The sequence below is a fragment of the Ovis canadensis genome, chromosome 13 (assembly GCF_042477335.2).
Source record: "Ovis canadensis isolate MfBH-ARS-UI-01 breed Bighorn chromosome 13, ARS-UI_OviCan_v2, whole genome shotgun sequence".
NCBI lineage: Eukaryota > Metazoa > Chordata > Mammalia > Artiodactyla > Bovidae > Ovis > Ovis canadensis.
This window is the reverse complement of record NC_091257.1, coordinates 53102188-53122612: the sequence shown is the minus strand read 5'-3', so window position 1 is coordinate 53122612 and position 20425 is coordinate 53102188. Positions and strand designations below refer to the sequence as shown.

Sequence of the window (20425 nt, the reverse complement as noted above, 5' to 3'; positions counted from 1 at the left end):
TTGGTGGGACGGCTGGCAACCCTGGGAGGATCCAGCTCTGTCTGGGATCCGGCAACCGTGGCTGCACCATGTCCCTTCTCGTGGCCCTTTAGGGGAAATCAGGCCCCTGTCTTCTCTCAGTTTCCCCTTTTCCATCTCTTCCTCTTCTCTCTTCTCATCCTGATTTCCAGAAGAGAAGAAACACACCCAGGACTCAGGGGTGCACATGTGGCTGCTGGATTTCCTCGCCCTGCCCTGCCCCCAGCCTGGGAGACAATGGTGCCCCTACATGGCCATTGGTTCCAGGCCTGGACTGGGGTGGTCTCCAGTGGGGTCAGGGGCCCCTGGGAGACATGGAGGCCCTTAAGGCTCAGCAGCCGTGCTCCTGTTATGTGACGAAGGTGTCTAGCTCCACAGTGTTCTCTCCACCCAGGGCCCTTCCCAACTCCAGAGGGACCCAGCCCCCTACAGCCCTCTTCTCTCCTGTTTTCAGTCAGACCCAGGGTTCAGATCGCTCTACTGCCTCTTCCTGTGTGACTCTGGGCCAGTCCCTTCCCATCTCCAAGACTCAGTTTCTCCATCCATAAAATGGGAAGTATCCCAGAGCCCACCTTACAGGGTTGGGTAGTGAGGTTACACGAGCTTATGCCCAGAACCACCGAAAGCACTCTGGATATACCATGAATTTCCCCACTCACCAAATGATGCCGAAACAGGAGGCTGTTCATTTTCAAGAAAGACGCACACATTCTTTCATGTAGTGGAGTGCTCTTAGTGATTAGTTTTTGAACAACCAGTGAGATATGCTGCCTAAAACAACCTGCATGGGTCCTTCTGGCCAAGGTCATCTGAGGAACCGCTTGAGAGGCAGTTAGCAAGTTTAACCCAGATTGGAACGGATCCTATGGCGTCATAGGCTCCAGTGCGAGTGTGCACAGATCCTTTGAGGACACTTAAGAACACGCAGTCCGTGGTTACAGGATGGGGATCAGGCAGGGACAGCTCTGATGAATGGGACCGCCAGCTGCCCTAATGTTATGCAAATAGGTGCTTGAAGCTTGGATAAAAATGCCCATGAAAGCATCCTACAGATTTCAAAAATGTTGCATCGCAGAGAACCAAGAAGGGAGAGAAGAAGACGTGCTTAGACGACTCAGATGACTCAAAAGGTGGCTTTGATGATGGCAGAGGCCCTGAGCCCACAGGTGCAGTGGATGAGGTGGCAAAAAAATCGAGTGACAGGATAGGGTGACGAGAGCACTCTTCTAAAGTAACACGTTGTCCCACATAACCTGTGATCATGACTTGCCAACCTCACAGATGGCAAGTAAGTTACTTGTTATAAATAGATAATTAACTATTTCATTGACTGAAAGATTATCTTAAATACATTCAGTTAGGTCACACATCCTTTGGATATTTGAGTGGGGAAACAGGGAATTGTTACAGGAAGGGGGACCCCGTCCAAGGGCCCGAGAGTGGGCTCTTATCTAACACTTGAAAATGAATTGTCCGAGGAGACGTGCATGCTGACAAAGCAAGAGGCTTTTTTGGGAAGGGGTGCCTGGGCAGAGAACAGCAGCGCAAAGGGAACCAGGAGAAGGGCTCTGCCACGTGGCTCACAGTCTTGTGTTTTATGGTGATGGGATTAGCTCCTGGGTTGTCTCTGGCCAATCCTTCTGAGTCAGGAGTCCTTCCTGATGGTGCTTGCATCCACTCAGCCAAAATGGCTTCCAGCCAGAAGGCTCCTGGGAGGTTGGTAGGACATATATATGGACTGGAGTTTCCTCTCTCCTTTTGACCTTTCCCGAATTCTTCCAGTTGGTGGTAGCTTGTTAGTTCTGTATTTCTTACCAGGACCTCCTGTTGTAAAACAACTCATATAAAAGGTTACCGTGGTGTCTGGTCACAGCGGGTCATTTCAGCCAGTGGTTCCCCTAATAGAATCATCCTATTGGGGGGCTTGTTATTTGAGTCTCTCGGTGCCCCTTCACCCCACACATTCCCTTTCCAGAGGGGGCCCCCTCTGTCTGTGTCACCCTTCCCCTGGCTGCCTGTCCTGGGGGTGGCTGCACACGCCAGGAATTGACTCCCCCTCGACCAGGAGCAGCCCTGAGGCCGTGACCAAGCGGGCTGGTGTATAATTTCCCCCAGCCCCCTTGTCCCTTGAACAAGCTGATGCTGAAGTCTGTGTTCTGTGCCGGCCCCCACATTTCCCTGGAGGGTTAAGTGCCAGGGGTCCCAGTGGTTACGTGCTTGCCAACACACCGTTTATTGGCCGACTCCCATTCTCTGACTCACTTTCCCTCTCCCTTCCTGGTCCCTCCAGCCTTCCCTCCAAATAGAGAAGGTTGACTCCATGTTTGTCCCAGGTCTTCTGGGGAAATCCAACCTACGGCAAGTGCAAATGATGAAGGAGAGTGGTGGTTATTATCACCCATTGTTATTTTGATAAAAGCAGGAAAACGCGGTTCCTGCTTTGGGCCTCCTAGACCCAGAGCTGGGGGAGACAGGCGAGGGGGTCTCTTTTAGGTCAGATTGGGGAGGGGGAGATCTGACTACACGTTTATCTCAAAGCAATCTCAAAGTAATTCATCCTCTCTCCCTCTCTCTCAGTCAATTATATGCTTGAGCAGCTAAGCCCCAAATCGGTCCATCCAGAGCAATTAAAAGCTTCCTTTGCCGGGCCTTAGGGATTGATCTCTGATCAATGAGAAGAACACCGCAGATGGAAAGCAGCCGAAACCAAGAACAGGGCGACTGTGTCCTGTTCAGTTGAGCTAGGCCACCATTAAAATTTGTTTTTAAAAGTGCCTCTTATTTTCCAATATGGGATGGGGGGTGGGGGGAATGTCATACAAATGACCAGAAATGTCTCATTCGTTTTCTAGCCTATTTGTCCCCAGATGAAATTTATTTGTGAAAACCTGTTTTGGGCCCATGAGCCATGGTATTATTATATTTATATCATATTTGTAAACACTGTATTCCTAATTATATTTAGAATGAATCATACAGCAATAGCAGTGGAATCATGTAACTTGTAGGTACAATGTGCTGGTAGCTGTGCTAAGAATGTCACGTATTTTATTTTAGCTGACTCTAATGATACTATGAAGCGGTCACTGTTATTGATGTAACTACTCAGGCTCAGAGAGGTTGAGTAGCTTGCCTGAGACCACACAGCAGAAAGTAGCAGAAGAGGATTACAAACCCAGGCAGTCCAGCTTCCACGCCTGGGTTCTTCACCATGAAAAAAGCAGCCTGGCTTTTCATACCAGGAGAGAAGGGACCAGATGGCTTGGCTGACTTTGTTGTCAAAGCCAGGCTCACCCTGACTTGCCTTTCCCCAGGGACCTGAAACTAGGTGGATTTTGATTCTCAGCCATTCCTCCCTGCTGGTCTCTGTCACTGAAACGTCAGAGGGTTCTGTAAACCAGCTTTCCCCAGGTCCCAGCTCCTGTGGCCTCAGAAGGAACTCTTGGGAGACAACCCTGTGTCCACAAACAAGCGAGTTCACACTGAAGCTAGTGCTGCCTGGGAACAGCTTATCAAGAAAGGCAGGGTAAATGTGGAGAACCCAGGACGCTAGCCCTGCACCCTCTTAGGTGGTCCACTTTCAAGAGAGTGTCCCAGGAGACTCCAGGATGCCCGTAGAATAGAGAGTGGATGAGGAACAAGGAAATGTCCTGTCCAAGGGACATCTCGGGATGCTACAGGGAACAGTGGTTCCAGTGTCACCAGTCATCATGCACTGTGTGACTCTGGCCACATCACCTCTCTGCTCTATTTCCTCCTCAGTGAACTGGGTGGATGGTTCAGAGGAGTCCCGAGGCCCCTCTTGTCTCAGGGATCGGGGAGCATCAGTTTCCACAGGTAGCTGAAAGCCCACTCTTTGCTCCCCACGCTTCTGCTCACTCCATGTCCTTGTGCTGGTTTGCATGGTTCCGTGACCCTCTGAGGATGCAGCCCGGCCACTGTAAATGTGTGAGGTCAGTGAATGGGAAATTCCCTGTGTTTGGATTTGCAGAGTGGGTTTGGCATAGTGGTTCCGAACCAGACGTGATTTTGCCCCTTGTCAGCCTCCCCTTGGACATTTGGGAATATCTGGAAATATGTTTGGCTGTCACAGTGAAGGGGAGAATGCCCCTGGCAAGGAGTGGGCAGAAGCCAGGGATGCTGCTGAACACCCAACAGTGATCGGGAAAGAGCGACCGGGGCTTCAGTGTCAGTGGCAAAGTTGAGGAGCCTGGACCACAGGAGGCTGGATGGCCCACAGCTGCAGGTGCTCCAGACTGTGCACACCCTGGGACTCCCTCCTCTTCAAATTCCTTTGCCCCAACAACCAGAAGGCTCCCAAATAAGTACGGCTACGACAAGTCATAGTTATTCCTTTTAGAAAATAAGGAAAACATGCACATGGTAAGACATTCTACAAAATGGCTCAAAACAGTGCACAATGGAGAAGAATCATCTCACATGTATCATGTATAATCTCCATGTATCCTGGTCTCCCAGTTCCTCTGCCCCACAGGTAAGCATCACTCACCTGTTTCTTGTGTTATGTTCATCTTTCCAGCCCCAGAGTTTCTCAGTGTCAGCCCTAATGGCATTTCAGACCAAATAGTTCTACGTCATGGGGACAGTCTTGTGCATTGTAGGATATAAGCAGCACCCACCGGATGCCAAAATTATCTCCAGACAATGACAAATGTCCCTGGGGATGCAGGTTGAGGACCACTGTCCTGGAGATAGCTTCTGCATATTTTCACATATATGTATTCAAGAAAGCATGTCTTTCTCATTTGGGGAGATGGGCACATATTAGATGTTCCATGAATATTTGTTAAAAGAATGCATAGGGATTCCCTGGTGGCTTGGTGGTAAAGAATCTGCCTGCCAATGCAGGGGACACAGATTCGATCCCTGATCCGGGAAGATCCCACATGCCGTGGAACAACTAAGCCTGTGCACCACGACGACTGAAGCTCATGTGTCCTAAAGCCCGTGCTCCACAACAAGAGAAGCCACCACAATGAGAAGCCTGCACACTGCACCTAGGGCATAGCCTCTGCTCTCTGCAACAAGGGAAAAGCCTGGGAAGCAAGGAACCCCCAGCATCAGTTCAGTTCAGTTTAGTCGCTCAGTCGTGTCCAACTCTTTGCAACTCCATGAACTGCAGCACGCCAAGCCTCCCTGTCCATCACCATCTCCCAGAGTTCACTCAGACTCACGCCCATTTCAGTGATGCCATCCAGCCATCTCATACTCTGTCGTCCCCTTCTCCTCCTGCCCCCGATCCCTCCCAGCATCAGAGTCTTTTCCAATGAATCAACTCTTCACATGAGGTGGCCAAAGTACTGGAGTTTCAGCTTTAGCATCATTCCTTCCAAAGAAATCCCAAGGCTGATCTCCTTCAGAATGGACTGGTTGGATCTCCTTGCAGTCCAAGGGACTCTCAAGAATCTTCTCCAACACTGCAGTTCAAAAGCAGCAATTCTTCGGCGCTCAGCCTTCTTCACAGTCCAACTCTCACATCCACACATGACCACAAGAAAAACCATAGCCTTGACTAGATGGACCTTAGTTGGCAAAGTAATGTCTCTGCTTTTGAATAAGCTATCTAGGTTGGTCATAACTTTTCTTCCAAAGAGTAAGCGTCTTTTAATTTCATGGCTGCAGTCACCATCTGCAGTGATTTTGGAGCCCCCAAAAATAAAGTCTGACACTGTTTCCACTGTTTCCCCATCTATTTGCCATGAAGTGATGGGACCGGATGCCATGATCTTCGTTTTCTGAATGTTGAGCTTTAAGCCAACTTTTTCACTCTCCTCTTTCACTTTCATCAAGAGGCTTTTTAGTTCCTCTTTACTTTCTGCCAGAAGGGTGCTGTCATCTGCATATCTGCTGCTGCTAAGTCACTTCAGTCGTGTCCGACTTGGTGCGACCCCATAGACGGCAGACCACCAGGCTCTGCCGTCCCTGGGATTCTCCAGGCAAGAACACTGGAGTGGGTTGCCATTTCCTTCTCTAATGCATGAAAGTGAAAAGTGAAAGTGAAGTCGCTCAGTCGTGTCCGACTCTTCGTGACCCCATGGACTGCAGCTCTCCTGGCAATCTTTTTTTTTTTTAATTTTTTTAATTTAAAAATCTTTAATTCTTACATGTGTTCCCAAACATGCATCCCCCTCCCACCTCCCTCCCCATAACATCTCTGTGGGTCATCCCCATGCACCAGCCCCAAGCATGCTGTATCCTGCGTCAGACATAGACTGGCATTCTTACTGGCATGATAGTATACATGTTAGAATGCCATTCTCCCAAATCATCCCACCCTCTCCCTCTCCTCTCCTGGCAATCTTGATTCCAGCTTGTGTTTCTTCCAGTCCAGCGTTTCTCATGATGTACTCTGCATATAAGTTAAATAAGCAGGGTGACAATATACAGCCTTGATGTACTCCTTTTCCTACTTGGAACCAGTCTGTTGTTCCATGTCCAGTTCTAACTGTTGCTTCCTGACCTGCATACAGATTTCTCAAGAGGCAGGTCAGGTGGTCTGGTATTCCCATCTCTTGAAGAATTTTCCACAGTTTATTGTGATCCACACAGTCAAAGGCTTTGGCATAGTCAAGAAAGCAGAAATAGATGTTTTTCTGGAACTCTCTTGCTCTTTCAATGATCCAGCGTATGTTGGAAATTTGATCTCTGGTTCCTCTGCCTTTTCTAAAACCAGCTTGAACATCAGGAAGTTCACGGTTCATATATTGTTGAAGCCTGGCTTGGAGAATTTTGAGCATTACTTTACTAGCGTGTGAGATGAGTGCAATTGTTCAGTAGTTTGAGCATTCTTTGGCATTGCCTTTCTTTGGGATTGGAATGAAAACTAACATTTTCCAGTCCTGTGGCCACTGCTGAATTTTCCAAATTTGCTGGCATATTGAGTGCAGCACTTTCACAGCATCATCTTTCAGGATTTGAAATAGCTCCACTGGAATTCCATCACCTCCTCTAGCTTTGTTTGTAGTGATGCTTTCTAAGGCCCACTTGACTTCACATTCCAGGATGTCTGGTTCTAGATGAGTGATCACACCATCGTGATTATCTGGGTTGTGAAGATCTCTTTTGTACAGTTCTTCTGTGTATTCTTGCCACCTCTTCTTAATATCTTCTGCTTCTGTTAGGTCCAGACCATTTCTGTCCTTTATCGAGCCCATCTTTGCATGAAATGTTCCCTTGGTATCTCTAATTTTCTTGAAGAGATCTCTAGTCTTTCCCATTCTGTTCTTTTCCTCTATTTCTTTGCATTGATCGCTGAGGAAGGCTTTCTTATCTCTTCTTGCTATTCTTTGGAACTCTGCATTCAGATGCTTATATCTTTCCTTTTCTCCTTTGCTTTTAACTTCTCTTCTTTTTTTGGGGGGGATTAGTAGACAAGAACTTTATTTTTTTATGTTTTTTTTTAGTTTTTTATTTTTTTAATTTTAAAATTTTTAATTCTTACATGTGTTCCCAAACATGAACCCCCCCTCCCACCTCCCTCCCCATAACATCTCTGTGGGTCATCACCTGCACCAGCCCCAAGCATGCTGTATCCTGCGTCAGACATAGACTGGCGATTTAATTCTTACATGATAGTATACATGTTAGAATGCCATTCTCCCAAATCATCCCACCCTCTCCCTCTCCCTCTGAGTCGAAAAGTCCGTTATACACAGCTGTGTCTTTTTTCCTGTCTTGCATACAGGGTCGTCATTGCCATCTTTCTAAATTCCATATATATGTGTTAGTATACTGTATTGGTGTTTTTCTTTCTGGCTTACTTCACTCTGTATAATCGGCTCCAGTTTCATCCATCTCATCAGAACTGATTCAAATGAATTCTTTTTAACGGCTGAGTAATACTCCATTGTGTATATGTACCACAGCTTTCTTATCCATTCATCTGCTGATGGACATCTAGGTTGTTTCCATGTCCTGGCTATTATAAACAGTGCTGCGATGAACATTGGGGTACATGTGTCTCTTTCAATTCTGGTTTCCTTGGTGTGTATGCCCAGCAGTGGGATTGCTGGGTCATAAGGTAGTTCTATTTGCAATTTTTTAAGGAATCTCCACACTGTTCTCCATAGTGGCTGTACTAGTTTGCATTCCCACCAACAGTGTAGGAGGGTTCCCTTTTCTCCACACCCTCTCCAGCATTTATTGCTTGCAGATTTTTGGATTGCAGCCATTCTGACTGGTGTGAAGTGGTACCTCATTGTGGTTTTGATTTGCATTTCTCTGATAATGAGTGATATTGAGCATCTTTTCATGTGTTTGTTAGCCATCCATATGTCTTCTTTGGAGAAATGTCTATTTAGTTCTTTGGCCCATTTTTTGATTGGGTCGTTTATTTTTCTGGAATTGAACTGCATAAGTTGCTTGTATATTTTTTAGATTAGTTGTCAGTTGCTTCATTTGCTATTATTTTCTCCCATTCAGAAGGCTGTCTTTTCACCTTGCTTATATTTTCCTTTGTTGTGCAGAAGCTTTTAATTTTAATTAGATCCCATTTGTTTATTTTTGCTTTTATTTCCAGAATTCTGGGAGGTGGATCATAGAGGATCCTGCTGTGATTTATGTCGGAGAGTGTTTTGTCTATGTTCTCCTCTAGGAGTTTTATAGTTTCTGGTCTTACATTTAGATCTTTAATCCATTTTGAGTTTATTTTTGTGTGCGGTGTTAGAAAGTGGTCTAGTTTCATTCTTTTACAAGTGGTTGACCAGTTTTCCCAGCACCACTTGTTAAAGAGATCAGCTTCTCTTCTTTTCAGAGCTATTTGTAAGGCCTCCCCAGACAGCCATTTTGCTTTTTTGCATTTCTTTTCCATGGGGATGGTCTTGATCCCTGTCTCCTGTACAATGTCACGAACCTCATTCCATAGTTCATCAGGCACTCTATCTATCAGATCTAGGCCCTTAAATCTATTTCTCACTTCCACTGTATAATCATAAGGGATTTGATTGAGGTCATACCTCAATGGTCTAGTGGTTTTCCCTACTTTCTTCAATTTAAGTCTGAATTTGGCAATAAGGAGTTCATGATCTGAGCCACAGTCAGCTCCCGGTCTTGTTTTTGCTGACTGTATAGAGCTTCTTCATCTTTGGCTGCAAAGAATATAATCAATCTGAGTTTGGTGTTGACTATCTGATGATGTCCATGTGTAGAGTCTTCTCTTGTGTTGTTGGAAGAGGGTGTTTGCTATGACCGGTGCATTTTCTTGGCAAAACTCTATTAGTCTGCCCTGCTTCATTCCGCATTCCAAGGCCAAATTTGCCTGTTACTCCAGGTGTTGCTTGACGTCCTACTTTTGCATTCCAGTCCCCTATAATGAAAAGGACATCTTTTTTGGATGTTAGTTCTAAAAGGTCTTGTAGGTCTTCATAGAACCGTTCAACTTCAACTTCTTCAGCGTTACTGGTTGGGGCATAGACTTGGATAACTGTGATATTGAATGGTTTGCCTTGGAGACGAACAGAGATCATTCTGTCATTTTTGAGACTGCATCCAAGTACTGCATTTTGGACTCTTTTGCTGACCATGATAGCTACTCCATTTCTTCTGAGAGATTCCTGCCCGCAGTAGTAGATATAATGGTCATCTGAGTTAAATTCACCCATTCCAGTCCATTTTAGTTCGCTAATTCCTAGAATGTCGACATTCACTGTTGCCATCTCTTGTTTGACCACTTCCAATTTGCCTTGATTCATGGACCTGACATTTCAGGTTCCTATGCAGTATTGCTCTTTACAGCATCAGACTTTGTTTCTAGCACCAGTCACATCCACAGCTGGGTATTGTTTTTGCTTTGGCTCCATCCCTTCTTTCTTTCTGGAGTTATTTCTCCACTGATCTCCAGTAGCATATTGGACACCTACTGACCTGGGGAGTTCCTCATTCAGTATCCTATTATTTTGCCTTTTCATACTGTTCATGGGGTTCTCAAGGCAAGAATACTGAAGTGGTTTGCCATTCCCTTCTCCAGTGGACCACATTCTGTCAGACCTCTTCACCATGACCCGCCCGTCTTGGGTTGCGCCGTGGGCATGGCTTGGTTTCATTGAGTTAGAAAAGGCTGTGATCCAGAGGCCAGGGTCTGGGGCGGGAGGAGCCACCCCATGCCTGAGGCCAGGGGCGGAGGCCAGGAAGATCAACCCATATCCATGGAGCGGTGGCTGCGCTGGCACAGGAGGGCCTAGAGGAGCTATCCCACGTTGAAGGTCAGGAAGGGCGGCAGTGAGGAGATACCCTTTGTCCAAGGCAAGGAGCAGCGGCTGCGCTTTGCTGGAGCAGCCGTGAAGAGCTACCCCACGCCCAAGGTAAGAGAAACCCAAGTAAGATGGTAGGTGTTGCAAGAGGGCATCAGAGGGCAGACACACTGAAACCCCCAGCATAGCCAAAGATAAATTTTACAAAATTATTTAAAAGAATGGATAACTGAGAATTGTTCAGTCATTCAGTTTTGTCCGACTCTTTGCGACCCCGTGGACTGCAGCATGCCAGGCTTCCCTGTCCTTCACCATCTCCCAAAGCTTGCTCAAACTCATGTCCATTGAGTTGGTGATGCCATCCAACTGAATAAAAGTCCACTTAAATAATAAATCGAACCCTATCCTAAATGGCCGGTTACATGTATCCTAATACAAGCACAGGATATGAAACATTTTCTTCCTGATTTCCCCTTACCCATTTCGCTCTAAAGAGGACCATCTTGTGATGCTCCCCAAACTCTGTTTATCTCACTGCTAAGGGCTGAGATTTGGGGGTTGAGTCCCCAGTGCCCTTGCAGCCTGTTCTCAGAAGCAGCTGGAACTGTCCTCCATAATGACTTACTCCCTGCACTTGAGGATTGCCTTCCCTGCCCCCAAATGACAGGCTGGGGAGGCATCAGGGAGGTGCCCCATCTGGCTCAAGTGGCCCCTCCCATCTATCTGTCCTGCTCTGCCAACATCTGGCTTTCGTGACAAGCTGTGGCCTTGGTTCCGGAAACAGTGCCCTTTCTAAGAAGGTGGGGGCATTGGTCCAGCTTGGGCAATCAGCCCAAAGTCCATTTTGTGTGATTCTGGGCAGCTGCCCAGTTTCTCTTCCTGGAGTGCAGCGGGGCCTGGGATGGTCTCTGGATTTTCATGTTTCCTGGAGGGGAGTGGGTGGGGGTCTGGGAGCTGGCAGGTGACTTGTGTCCACCACCACGGGGACCAGGTCAGGGGCGATACCCTGCCCAGGGCCTGCTTGCCTATCACTCACTCTAGGCCCTGGGGAGGTAAAGTCAGCCTTCTCAGGGCTGGTAGGGGAGGGGGGTAGGTTGGGCCTTATGATCTACCCCAGAAACAAGGCAGATCAAGGTCAAGAGCCATGGCTTTCAAGAGCCTTGGTGAGAGGTGTGGCTGGCATGTGTCAGCTGGGAGTTCAGCTGAGGCCAGGTCAAAGGGCCTTCTTTGTGGTGGTTTTAGGTTAGTCAGACTTATGTGGTGGCTCAGAGCTACAAAGACACATGTTCCCAGAGAGAAACCTTCAGAAGCTGCATGGTTCTGTTCAGCTGTGAGGTCCAACCCCAAGGATGAGGTCATTGCTGCGCTTTATGCCAGACTCTACTAGTTGAGTCACAATGGCCACCAGGGTCAGGGTGGAGAGACTCAGGCCTCACCTCTCGGAAGGGGTGTGTCGAGGTCTCATTGTGGAAGAGCCCGTGGACGGGAGATGCTGCCATCTGCCACGGGTCTTTTACTGGGTCTTTCTTCTCCCTCCCCATGGCCACAGCCCCTGATCCACTTCCCTGGAACCATGGCAACCACCTTCCCAGAAGGCACTGACCTTGTACCTCTGTTCTCATCCTTTCCTCCCAGTGGGTTCCAGCCCCAGGGAACAGGTGAGAGGAGAATGCCCCATGAGTAACCAGGAGGCCTCAGATGCTGAACTCCCCCGCTGAGGATTCCCTTTTAGGCTTCTCTCAGCAGCTAGTTCAAGCCCAGGGCTGGGGCAGGTTCAAGGGACGGCATGTGTTCTCCATCCAAGTCCCTCCTTTCCTTAGCTCCTTCTGTGTTGATGGCTGGGTGGAGGCGGGGCAGGACAGGGAACGTTCCAGTGTGAGCGGGGTCTGAGTCTGGGCTCATTGGCTGTCCCAGAACATCCTTCATCACCCTGGGACCTGTCCGTTTCTTCCCTCCTCCCTTCCTCACGATCATGTCTGTTCTCAGTGTCATCCCAGGTTCCTCCTTGAGGGGAACTTGGTACCACTTGCAGCCCCTCACTGACCTGGAATCCCTCATGCCTCTGAGATTGCTGTCATGGGGTCATCAGCGGCCCCTCATTACCAAAGTCTTTCGGTTCTTGTCTTGTTTGCTTGGCCTGTCTGCATCATTGAGCATGGACCACCTTCTTCCAGGAACTTTTTTGCCCTGCCCGCCCCCCTGCCCCATCTCCTCTTACCTCTCAGATGGACTCCTTTCCAGATGCTTCGTTGGTTCTCTCCTGTCGTTTAACCTCATGACTTATCTGTCCCCTAGGAGCACTAACTGTGGAATCTATTTCCCGTTCCCTACTCATCTCATGAGCTTGGAATCTCACATTTCCAACTGCCTACTAGCTATCCCAACCTGGCTGCTCCCAGCTGTCTCAGATTCATTCGAGCAAAGCTAAACTCAGTGTCTATTTTCCATTGCGATCATCCCCTTCCCGTGGAGATGCTGGTGAGCATCACCACCCAACTCATCAACACGAACCTCAGTGCGTCACCAGTGCAGCCTTCTTCCGCTGCTGAATTTTAATCACAGGCAGTTTTAGCAAGTCTCTTGCCAGAATTTCTTGAGCCCATTCATTCATCCATTCTTTCTGTCTGGAGTGACAGGCAAATATTTACTGAGCATGCGCTCTACCCCAGGCACTGTTCATGTGGCTGGAGATACAGCAGTAAGCCAAATAGAATTCTTGCAGTCTATGAGGGAGCGAAAGACAATGAGCAGATAGATAGGCAAACACAGAGCGGGACCAATGGTGGTAAGGGCTGTGAGACAATAAGGCTGAGTGAGGAGTTGGGAGAAGAGGCAGGTGAGCCTCTCCTGTCAGGTGGACAGGGAAGACTTACTGATCAGACTTACTGATTACTTACTTGAATAGAGGCCAGAAGGAAATCAGAATCAGCTGAGTGGACACTAAGCCATGGCAGCTGCCTTCCCAAAGGGCACTGACTTTGTACCTCTGCTCTCATCCTTTCCTCCCAGCCGCTTTCAGGGCTTTCTGTTTCCCACTGAATCAAGGGTCTTCACAACTGGACTTTGACCCTGTCTTCCAGCTAAGTCTTACTGTGGTCAGCAGAATTCTGCAATGGCCTGGTGAACTCCACCCCCTATTTTTACCCCTCTGTGTGATCCCCTCACCCAGATGTAGGTGGGACCTGTGACTGGCTGTTTGACCATAGAATGTAGTTTTCCTGCTTAGGTTATCTGATATAAGATTCCATTTCAGCCAATTTATGTGATGAGAAGGCTTCCAGGAGCCTGCAGTGGCCTCCAGTAGAAACCTGGGGCTCTTGGTCCTGGAGTTGTGAGGCAATGGATTCTGCCAGTCACCTGGATGAAGTGAGAGGCAGATTTGTCCCCTCGAAGCCTCAGGGATACCACAGCCCTCAGACACCTTCTGCAACTCATGGGCAGAAAATCCAGCAGAGCTGTGCTCACCCCTGACCTACGGAAACTGTGAGACAACCAGCGTGTGTTCCTTGTTACACAGCAATGGAAAACCGACATGCTCGCCCCTCAAGCCCTATGCAAGTCCTTTGGCTGCTCTTGCTTCCAGACAGGCTATTTTTTCATGCCCTTCTCTGACCCTACATTTTCTCTCTGGTTAAATTTTGTCTGTCCTTCAAAATCCCATTCAAATATGCCCTCTTCCTTTCTGCACCCCGGTTTGTCCTGGCCCCTCCAGCCCCCCACCACATGGCCCTTGGTCCTCTCCCCCACACTTGCCCTGTCGGTTGTCTGCATGCCCCGACCCACTCCCTCACCCCTCCCGCATCGTCCATCTCAGGGTGTTACTCAGGGCCCGGCTTCCAACACATGGAGGGCTCCTCACTTGGGGGGGCTTGGGGGGTTCTGGATGGGGCTCTGACCATCGTGCATTCCCTCCCACTGCTTGGAGAAGGCTACTCCGGGCCCAGACCTCTCATCAGATTCTCAAAGAGGCCTGAGGTCCTGAGAAGATAAAGACGGACTGAGGCTGGACAGATGTCAAGACCCATCTCTTGAACTGAAGCCCCTGGGTTCTCACCCACTAAGGGATTTCCGTCTGAAGCCTGGGTGCTAATCACAGCCTTGCTGGAGGAATATGAGGCTTCTGGGGTGCTCTGCAGGACAGTGGCTGTTCTGACACGTGTCAGAGCCCAGTCATCTGCTCTGGGGTGGAGGTGGTTCAGCGGGAGGAAGGAGGAAGGGAGAGGGGTGCAGCAGGGGCCCAGGGGAGCCCCCTCGATGGCAAGAGGAGGAAACAGAAGGGAGAGTCTTGGGGACCAAGCGGGCAGGGGAAAGGAAGCTGGCTCATTCTGCTCTGAAGGAGTGACTGCGTTTCTCCTTTTAACTGTGGCAGGTGCCTGATCACCGCTCCCGCTGCTGGCTCCCCTGGGCTCCTTGGCAGTGCCAGGGTATTTTTAGCCCTCCAGGAAGTGGAACAAAGCACCCGGGCAGGCAGTGCCGTGCTCTTGGCTTTGCCTGGGGCCGTGCTCAGCAGCTTTCTAAGAAAGCACCGGGAGCCTTCTCCATTGCAGGGGACGTGGGGGATGTGCATCCAGCTCCCTCACGTGCCTCCGAGGCTGTCTCCCTCAGAGGCTTGGAGGGGGACATCCTTGCCAGCTAGGGGCACTGAGAGCCGGGCTGGGATGTTAGGGGTGGGGGCGAGTAGCGGGCCTCTCTTCAGGAGGGATCAATCAATCAATTCAGCGGCTCAGTCATGTCCGACTCTGCAATCTCATGGCCTGCAGCACGCCAGGCCTCCCTGTCCATTGCCAACTCCCAGAGTTTACTCAAACTCATGTCCATCGAGTTGGTGATGCCATCCAACCATCTCATCCTCTGTTGTCCCCTTCTCCTCCTGCCTTCAATCTTTCCCAGCACTAGGGTCTATTTCCAATGAGTCAGTTCTTCACATCAGGTGGCCAAAGTATTGGAGCTTCAGCTTCAGCATCAGTCCTTTCAATGAATACATAGTGTCAGATGCTTGGCGGCCCCCACGCCTCACTCTGGGGAAGACACTAACTTGTAGGGGAGCCACTGGGGTGAGGTGTGCAAGGCAGGAACTCTAGGTTGGGGGCTGGGAAAATGGGGGGTGGGGGCCGCTCTGGGCTAGAAACACCTGCCCCTGCAGTGAGGGGGAGGCGGGGGAGAGTAGCCTGATCCCACACTCCGAGGACCCAGTGATGGACTCTCAAGGTCAGCCTTGAGCCTTGATCTGCCAAATATTTGCTTGGATCACTGACCCAGCTGACTTCTGGCCCTCATACCCTCTGGGCTTGTATCTAGGTCCTGCGCCAACCAGACACCCCACCTTTTGTTCCTGGAGGGGTTGGTGCTGTTTCCTAAAGAGGCCTTTCCAGGCAAGTGTGGCAGCCATATCCCATCATGGGGTTCCTGAACTGCAGACCAAGGTGGACAAGCTGGGGGGTTGCAGCCAGGAGTCCCCTTGGATGCTTTGTTTGAAGCAGCAACTTCAGTGAACTGGACTGAAGTGGTCAAGGTTCAGCATGGCTGCCCACAGAGAATCAACCAACACAAGGCCAGGTCACCTGGGGCCTTCTTCCCCCAACCCTGCAAGCTTGGGAAGGAGAGCGGCCTTGCCCCCAAACCCCCCCCACCCCGCCCAGAGTGGGTGGAGGGAGGCTGAGATGGGCTTGGTCAGGGCCTAGAAAGGAGGGAAGAACCAATCTTTCTGTCTGCCTGCCTGTCTGTCTCTCTCTCACACACACTCCCCGCCGAGTGTCCACTCTATGGGTAGCCAACATGCTAAGTTCCACACCGGCATCAGCCCCTGAATCCCAGGGACCCTGCAGTTACTTTTGCTCCATTTTGTTGACATGGAAACAAAGATTCAGAGAGGTTGAGCAACTTGTCTAAGCACACACAGCCGGGTGTCAAATCCAGGTGGGTGTACGGACTGCCCACTGCAGCCAATTAGAGGAGGAGGAGGGAAAAGGTCGTGCAACGGGACGGTGGACGGGCTGGTGGGGGGAGGGCCATGTGCCTGCCTGGACCCCTTACTTCCCAAGATTGAGATGGGATCAGTAAACTTCTGACCGTCACCGGAAGCCAAGCTCAGGCTAAACGACGCTCTGTGATCTCAGCCCCGCTCTCTGCTTTTGCCTGCACCCCTTACTCCCGTTGCAGCCTCGCCTCCCGTTATTCACCCTTCAAGGCCCAGAGAAAAAGCCAGCTCCTCCGGTCTCTTGGCTTCTGCCTTGCACTGCGCTCAGCCTGTTCTGATTAGAGTCTTATAATCTTTCACTGTCTATCTGTCCGTCTTACTCATTGGGTTGGGAGAGAAAGTGTTTGTTATGGTAGTGTTTGTTTGGTCATCTGATATGAAGAGCAAACTCATTGGGAAAGATCCTGATGCTAGAAAAGATTGAAGGCAGGAGGAGAAGGGGATGACAGAGGATGAGATGGTTGGATGGCATCACTGACTCAATGGAAACGAGTTTGAGCAAACTCTGGGAGATAGTGAAGGACAGGGAAGCCTGGTGTGCTGCAGTCCATGGGGTTGCAAAGGGTCAGATACGACTGAGTGACTGAACAAGTGGAGTCCTGTTAACTCAGTTGCCTGATTTGTGGTGCTTGCTGATTCCAGGGTGTAAATATTCCTGCCATGGTCAATTTCAAGCTGTGATGGTTCAACACAGGGCTCACAAAATTCCAGAGGATTTAACAGTTGCTGTTGTGCATCAGGACTCAGGGGCTCCAGTTCAGCACTGCTAAGACTTGCAGTTTGCACTTAGTAGGTGCACACTGGGCTGATGCCACAGAATCCTTGCTTGGGTGGACTATTCTATTCAACATTTTTGTTCTTGCCAGGAGTCTCTGCTTTTTTCCTAGAAGACTTTAGAAAGGATATCTGGGGACATGGTGATAGTCTTTGTTTCCTTCCTGTGTTCATGCCCCTTTGGGATGTGACTTTTCAGCTTCCCCCATGAAGAGCTGAAGCCAGTTTCTCAATCCTCAAATCAGGCTTGGGCTTGTCACTTGACCTTAGCAGTGGAATACAGTCACAGTGACCTTGAGTTCTTCTGCTCCAGTCTTTAAAATTTTATTTTTATTTATTTACTTTTGGCTGTGCTGGGTCTTTGTTGCTCTGAAGGCTTTTCTCTAGTTGTAGTGAGCGGGGTCTACTCTCTAGTTGTGTTGCATGGGCTTCTTACTGTGGTGGCTTCTCTTGTTGTGGAGCACGGGCTCCGGATGCACGAACTTCAGTAGTTGCAGCTCCCGGGCTCTGGAGCACAGGCTCAATAGTTGTGGAGCATAGGCTTTGTGCGATCTTCCCAGATTAGGGATCGAACCCATGTGTCTTGCATTGGTAGGCGGATTCTTTACCACTGAGCCCCCAGGGAAACTCCCGGCTCTTGTTTTCAGATCCTGCCAGCTACAAGATATAAAGCCCAGGCTTCCCTGTGAGGATGAAGCCATACACTTTGGCTGAGCCATTGTATCGACACAGGAGCCAGGCCAGGCAAACCCTGCCCCAGGCCATAGGAGTGAGCCCAGCCCAAACTGCTAACTTGCAGAATCATGAGCTAAGTAAATGGCTGTTGTTTTAAAACACTGAGTTTGGGGGTGTTTTTTAAGCAGCCAAAATGCTCTGATGTAATATCATCCTTGCATTCATAAGTAGCCTCGTTTTCAAGTAGATTGCCCATCTCTGAGTGCATTGAAATAGCCTCCTGCTCCCTGCAGCTCATTAGCTGTGAACTCAGGTATTACAACTGCTGCCTCCCAAGTACACGACTTCTAGCAGAATGTTAATCCTCCTAGAAGGACCTGGAAGATGTGGCCCCCTGACCCCTCGATGAAATGGCTGAGGCCTGGATGAGAGGCCTGGTGGATGAAAGGCCTGGAGCCCAAGGCTTTGGACTCTGTCTGAGCTCTCTTCTCATCTACTTGTGTCTCATGTAGCCATGAGACTGGGAGCTGCCCTCTTCCTAATCTTCCAGTGAGGATTGAATTGCCTTTTTGGGGAAATGTCCCACCAGGAGTGGGAAAATGAAACAGATTCCTCTTTTCCACCCTGTCATATAATTTTGGGGGTAGGAGAAAAGATCCTGATATATTTGGGTTGGGGAGGAGGGAGAGAGCTGTGCCCTAAACCATACTTAATAAATTCCTACTTTCAGTTCACAAGCAAAATCTTGCCTGTGACCTGTGAAGGCTTTTGTGAAAAATGCAACCCAACCCATTCTGCCCTCTAGGTTTGAACCACCGAAACTCAAGTGGTGAAGAGGCATCATTTCAGAGACAGAGAGAGGAAGCAGGCATGAAATGGGTTTTGCAGCTGCACGTGTGGTATGGGTTATCCTCCACCAGCTGTGTCACCTTGGACAAGTCACCCAACCCCTTTGGGGCCTGCAGGGCAAGGGAGACTGGAGAGCCTCATAGCCTCTTCCTGCTGCCATCGTCTTACTGGCTTAAAGGGAAAAGTCAGGGAGAGCCAGAGAGGCTTCTGAGAGCTGACCACTGGGGTTCCCACTGACCCTGTTCCGTCTATGCATGGTGTGCTCACCATCATGACCTGGAGGCAGTGTAGCATCACACTCTGGGGCATGGCCCAGTTTGCATTTGGCCTTGGGATGTTGTCAGAATATAAACATCCAACATCACCACCCTGCCTGCCACCTCAGCTCAGCGCCGGGCACCCTGGACCTGATTGGATAGGTGGGGAAATAGTAGTGGGGGAGGGGTTCATTAGCAGCCACTCCATCACAGAGTAACATGCTGTCTCTCACGGGCAAGCTGTGTGACCCTAGGCAGGTTACTCAACCTCTCCGATCCTTCATTTCTTCCCCTAAAGTATAATGTCATGTGAAACTTTTATAAACCTGCATCATGATAAATACTAAAGGAAAACAGAGGGGGGGCTGATGCCCACTGTATTGCATAGAACATAGGCCAAAGTGAATGGTTCTCTATCTACCTAACAGAAAATTATGTTGACCCTAAGGTCTTGTTTGGCCTCAGCCAGTCACGCCACACCGGCTCAGACCTCCTGGGAGGTTCCCATTTTTCAGTTTCAGGATTTTGACTTTGCTCAGTTATTTGTGGACACCTGGGACATACTTTTAAAATTTTTTGACGATAAAAAAAAATTTTCCCCCTGGATTTTATGGGGACATACTTGGTGCGTATTACGGGTTGTTAAAAGAACAGATGAAACTGTCCATCTAGAGCATGAAGCTTAGCGCCTAGACTCCTAAAGCCTTCACCAACAGCAACTGCTATTACCAACCCCCCCCCCCCATCACCTTTCCCCCACCCTCTCCCCGTCCCCCATGTTGGCGGCTCTCCACTAACCCGGAGTTAGATGCCCAGCTGTGGCCGGCAGGGCGGCTCAGGAGCCATCGTGCAGGGAGGTCAGGGTTGGGATCCAGCGTACTAGCTCCCCAGGCCCCGGGTCAAGTGACCTGAAGTGCCCACAAGGTCATTCTCCAGTTCTCCCTCTTGATGGTGCGGGGTGACAGAGGCTTCTCTCTCCAGACTTACCCTCCTCCACCGATGTGTGGACCGAGGAGCTTTGAAGATTCAGCAGAGGCAAACCCGTTGCCTCCGAAGGCAGCCCTTCTCCGCCCCACGGTACAACTGGGCATCAGCTACAGCCATCGGGTCCACCCCCGCCCCCGCCCGCTCTCCTGCTCTGCAGTGCTGCCTGGCCCGACCCCGTGGACTACATTTCCCAGGGCCCCTTGCACGCGGGCATCCCCGCTAGGTTCAGCCAATGGGAAGCGGGGAAGGGAGATCGGCACCGCCTCCCCCTCCACGGGAGGAGAGAAACCCTGCCGGGTACCTCTAGCGCTTTCGGCTCTGAACCAGCCCAAGCGGGCGTTGTCTCCTCTTTGGTTTTAGCTACTGATCTTGCCCTGCTTCCTCTGTCCCTCCAGCCTGAGGGAAGCAGCGGTTTCTTGCCGCTTCTATTAGGTTTTCATCTGCTCCTTCCTACATTAATTCCCTGTAGAATCAGTTGGCCTGGACTCTTGTTTTTCTGTTGGGATTCTGGCTACCGCAGCTGCCCGGGAAAGCAGCTTGCAGACAGAGGCCCTGGGCCACCCCACGGGCCTGGGGATGCTGCCCTCGAAGAAGAGGGTGTGCCCTAGAAGAGCTGTTTTCATTCAGTATTCATTGTGATTCAACCTTGTAAAAGTTTCACATGACATCATACTTTAGAG

At 49.8% G+C, this 20425-nt stretch overlaps 1 long non-coding RNA gene across 1 annotated transcript; it reads right to left on the bottom strand.

Annotated features, from left to right (window-relative positions):
* Positions 1-730: 730 nt before the first annotated feature.
* On the bottom strand, positions 731-19879 carry LOC138416947 (uncharacterized). The gene is made up of 2 exons (XR_011247906.1): positions 19746-19879; positions 731-2371 (listed from the first exon to the last, which is right to left on the bottom strand). It is a non-coding gene; the product is annotated as an uncharacterized lncRNA (long non-coding RNA).
* Between the last annotated feature and the right edge of the window lie 546 nt (positions 19880-20425).